Source organism: Rutidosis leptorrhynchoides, chromosome 9 (assembly GCF_046630445.1).
Source record: "Rutidosis leptorrhynchoides isolate AG116_Rl617_1_P2 chromosome 9, CSIRO_AGI_Rlap_v1, whole genome shotgun sequence".
In the NCBI taxonomy this organism is placed as follows: Eukaryota; Viridiplantae; Streptophyta; class Magnoliopsida; order Asterales; family Asteraceae; genus Rutidosis; species Rutidosis leptorrhynchoides.
In genome coordinates this window covers 243,017,221-243,022,610 of record NC_092341.1, presented here as the reverse complement: position 1 = coordinate 243,022,610, position 5,390 = coordinate 243,017,221, and the positions used below count along the sequence as shown (strand labels likewise).

At 31.6% G+C, this 5,390-nt stretch overlaps 1 non-coding gene across 1 annotated transcript; it reads left to right on the top strand.

Moving 5' to 3' along the window:
* Nucleotides 1-409: 409 nt before the first annotated feature.
* On the top strand, nucleotides 410-516 carry LOC139869749 (small nucleolar RNA R71). The gene has a single exon (XR_011766330.1). It is a non-coding gene; the product is annotated as a small nucleolar RNA R71 (small nucleolar RNA).
* Nucleotides 517-5,390: the final 4,874 nt, after the last annotated feature.

The window sequence follows — 5,390 nt, the reverse complement described above, 5'->3', positions numbered from 1 at the left end:
ATAATTATTTCCAGGCCTTTGGTTTATGTATGAAACATTCTCCCTTTGTTCCATTGTTAGTTCAATACTGAGACAATCTTTTGTTAAATGTGGTCCTCCACACTGCTCACAACTAATTCGTATTGAGTGAATATCTTTAGTCATCTTTTTCATTCGTCTCTCGACAGCATCTATCTTTGCAGAAATGGAATCTAAGTCATGGCTAGAATCGGCTCTAGCTGCTTTAGATGATCTAACGATATCTTTTTCTTGGTGCCACTCATGTGAGTGGGAAGCAGTGTTATCAATAATTTTGTAAGCGTCAGTTTCGGTTTTCTTCATAATGGAACCACCAGCTGCTATATCGATGTCTTTCCTTGTAGTGATGTCGCATCCTTGGTAGAATATTTGTACTATTTAACAAGTGTCTAAACCATGTTGCGGACATCCTCTCAATAATTTTCAAAATCTTGTCCATGCTTCATATAGAGTTTCATTTGGCTTCTGTGTGAAAGTAACAATTTCTCCTTAAAGTCTCACGGCTTTAGATGCCGGAAAGAATTGTTTAAGAAATTTTTCAACTAAAACGTCCCATGTATCAATCGCCCCTTCAGGTAACGATTCTAACCAATCTTTGGCTTCTCCCTTTAAAGTCCAGGGAAATAACATGAGATATATCTGTTCATCCTCCACTTCTCTGATTTTAAATAGTGTACAGATCCTATTAAAGGTACAAAAATGTTCATTTGGATCTTCCTTCGGAGCACCACTAAATTGGCATTGATTAGTCACCATGTGTAGGATTTGTCCCTTGATTTCATAATCTGGCGCATTAATGTCTTGTTGAGTAATTGCGTGACCTTGGCCAGTGCGTTTAGCTCGCATTCGGTCTTCCATACTTAGAGGTTCTAGATTCTCCATGATTGAATTTGTTGAATCTGAATCACTATAGGATTCTGATTTAATGGTTGGTTCCTCGACAATCTCCGTTTGAATGATTGGTGGTTCCGGAGGAAAGATTAATGGTTCAGGATCTATGAATTGTCCCTGAATATTCTCCGGATTCTCAATTGTGAGGTCGGGTTCAAAAAATGGATTATCGGAAATTTGAATTGGAGTACTTGGTCGACTGGATGACGATTCTAAAGAAAAATCAACGGCGACAATATTTGCTAGATGTCTTGATCGAGTTACAGGTGGTGAACGTACAAAAGGTGGTGAACGTTTTGCTCGGTGCATTCACTGAATATCCTATTAGTTATAAAAATAAAAATTATATAAGTTATCAAAATAATAGACTTTTCTGCTTTTGCACACGCTTCGAATAGCCAATAGATGCAGCAGGGAGCCAGAACCCTTTAAATTGGAAGCTCACAACTCAGCCACTAACAAATTCAACTATTACTACGAAGCAAAAAATTTGGATGTCTATCAATTCAATCACTTAAAATAATTTTTCGTTGAAATTTAAAGAAATTTTAGAGAAGAAATAGAAAATTCTAAGCCCTAAAAACTAGAGTGCCGAGAAATAAGAAAGAAAAAGTGCGCGTCGAAAAACGTCGAAAAATAAAAGGTTGAAAAATAAAATAAGAAAGTAGCGCGTCGAAACTTAAAATTCTAAAAATTAAATATTAAAAGTTTCGTCTAAAGGTATTAAAATTTAAAAGAAATTCTATATCCAAAACATCAATAACTTAAAAAGGTACTAAAATATAATAACGGCGTCGCAAAATTCTAAAGAACCTAAATCTTAGTCTAAAGAAAAAGCACTTAAGGGATTTTACGACAAAGCCTAAAAATCTAGAAATAAAAATAACTATGGCGTAAACTATGACTTAAAACTAAATACGAACGAAAAATACAAATATTACGAATAAACGATTAAAAAGGTACGAAATTTTAAAAATAAAACTTAAAGTTGTAAAAATACAATTTTTATAAAAATATTATTTTTATAGTAAGTATTTTATAAAAATAGTAGTTTTATATATTAATAAAACTAATTAAAACTTAAAATTAATTAAAACTAAACTTATACTAATTATATTAAATTAAAACCCTAATTTTAATTAATAATAATTAATTTTAACCCTAATTTCGTAATAAATGAAATCTGATGTTGCAGCTGTCAGAAGGCTCCGCGAGTGCGGATGCCAACTGGCAAAAAGTACCGCGAGTGCGGATACCTCAGATACAGATCAGATGCAGGTCAAAAAATTTGACAGGTTCGGTTTTTTTTTTTTTTTACTTTTTATGTTTTGTTTTTTTAATTTTCTGTTTTTATTTTATAGAAAATGTTTTATAATATAACTAAAACTTATATTTTAAATAAAAATAACTTATTAGTATTTTATGACTAAAAATACCTTTTTTTAAAGACTTAAAGATATATTTTTTTTTTTGTTTTTTATATTTTTGATATTTAAAACTTATGTAAATATATTTTTACAAAAATAACGTAAAAACTAAATTTTTTTTTAATAGCATCTCGCTTCGACGTTAAGTGTTGTTCCCCGGAAGCGGCGTCAAAAATACTTGATGTTAAAGCGAAGGGGTATAAAATACTTATTAATTTTTACAACAAAATACTATTAAATACGATACAATTTTACACAAGTTATTTATTTATTTATAGAGTGGATATACCTAAACCTTGCTACAACACTTATAGGCAGTGTACCTAATCGTACAGTAATGTAGTTTTTAGTAAGTTCGGTTCGTTCCACAGGGAGACTTAAACTAGTTCAACGCTATATTTTTAAAAACTATATTTGTAAAAATACAAAAATATATATAAGTAATATTATTATAATAAAAGGGGGGTTTTACCGTTTAATGACCGGTTTGTCGATTTTAAAACTTTAGTCGCAGTTAAAACCTAATGTAAAATATTAAAAATAAATATAAATTAATTTAAAGCGTAAAGTAAATAACGATAATTGTAATGACCCGGAATTTTCTGACCAAATTATACTTATGAGATTAATATTTACATAAATTAAACCATACCAACATGATAAACGATCCAAATTGTTGAGACTTGTGTTTTTAAAAAGAGTTTTACACAACGTTTGACCGTCCAATATGACCGATGATATCACGAACTATATAACATACGATAATTATACGTTTGTGTACATATATGTATTTATATATATTTAACATGATCTAAGGATGGTTTAACATCTCATTGTGTACTAATGATAATGAGTTATAAGTATATTTTGAAATTACTAACTTAAGTTTTCAAAACGATAACTATACGTAACATTCTTTGATATATATACTTATAATCTATAATGCTTATACATGTATCGTATATATAATGTATTTAATCACTTTTTAAGGACTTAAATACATAAAACAATAAAATTATATTCACAAAAGATAGCTATATTTGAATTCTCGTTCCGTTTCCTCAAGATTTCTATACGTATATCTAGGGTATATGTACCCGTATCATACTCAGCTTCTATACGTATTTACTATTGGTATATACACATCAAATCAACATCCTAATCAACATTATTACTGCCCTAGATATGAGGTAACTAGAATTTGTCAAGTAGTATGAATTATTAGTAAGAAAACAAAATTAGGAATCCTTTTCATTCTTTATAAACTAAAAACGTTTTTATAAATGAACACCATTTCTTCACTCCATTTTCTCATACCTACACCCTCATTTCTCTCTAAAAATACTTCTAACTTCATACTTGATCATCTCCAAGCATTTTTCCCATCATTTAGCTTCAATTACAAGCCTTAAACACCATAAGAAAACTCTTTCAAGAACATATCAAAATAACCACCCATTTGAAGAAGTTTACTTCCAACCTTTTGATCTAACTCCACCACTCTTTGATTCCAAGATTATTTCTTATCTTTTGAAGTAACTTTGTCCAAGTAACTTGAGGTTCGTGATATCTATCAGAGACCAAGTCGAATTAAATACCTTCAAGGAAAAATGTGAGTTTCATTTGCTCCCTTTTATATATATTTTTGGGACTGAGAATACATGCGCTGTTTTTATAAATGTTTTATGAAATAGACACAAGTACTAAAACTAATTCTACGTGGGTTTAAACCAGAAATATACCCTTAGCTTGGTAACATTAAACTACTTGTCTATGTACGGTAGGCACGAATCCTAAAGATAGATCTATTGGGCCTGACAAACCCCATCCTGACTATGGGATGCTTTAGTACTTCGAGGTTATTTTAAACACACCTGATCTGGTGTACTTCAGAGGGTAAAACATGAATGTTAAGGCTTGTTACTGGGTGCCTACAACTTACAGAATACTTTTATACACTTGCGAGTGTACATATATTTATAAACGGAAATCTTGTGGTCTATTAATATATTGAAATGATTGTTATGATAAACCTATGAACTCACCAACCTTTTGGTTGACACTTTAAAGCATGTTTATTCTCAGGTATTAAAGAAATCTTCCGCTGTGCATTAGCTCATTTTAAGGATATTACTTGGAGTCATTCATGGCATATTTTGAAAGACGTTGCATTCGAGTCATTGAGTTCATCAAGATTATTATTAAGCCAATTATAGTTGGATGTATTATGAAATGGTGTGCATGCCGTCAACTTTCGTTGTAAAGAAAGTTTGTCTTTTATAAACGAATGCAATGTTTGTAAAATGTATCATATAGAGGTCAAATACCTCGCGATGTAATCAACTATTGTGAATCGTTTATAATGTATATGAACGGGTCCTTTCAGTTGGTATCAGAGCGGTGGTCATAGCGAACTAGGTCTTGCATTAGTGTGTCTAACTAGTAGTTGTTAGGATGCATTAATGAGTCTGGACTTCGACCGTGTCTACATGTCAAAAGTTTTGCTTATCATTTCTAGTCGGAAATCCTCTGCTTATCATCCTTAGGAAATTACCTGCTTATCATTCATAAGTCTAGATACGTTTTACTGCATTTACTGCATTGATAGTGTATAGACGAATTCTTATCTTAGCATATCTGTTATTGCGAACTTTGACTGATATCTTTTCAAAGATTCTCCGTAATTTACGGGATTTTGGTATTATATATACATATGTAAATTATGTATTGAAGAGTACCAAATCTAACTCCTATAATCTATTTCATACCAAAAATTCATTTTCCCCATTATACAAGATGGATTCCGCATCTAGTTCGAATTCTTCAGATTCCGACAGTTATGCTGATATGGATTTCCATTCGGGCTCCGAAAGCAGCGTCACCGGAATAGATCAACCAATTTCCCATCATCTATTCTGGATGAATTGGGGATGGGTTCGTAATATACTAAATCACTGGAGACAAGAAGAAGGTGATCCATTCCATGCACCAAATTGCCCTCTTGGCGATGAACCTGAAGCACTTACCGGCGAACCTATTCGAAATACCATTTTC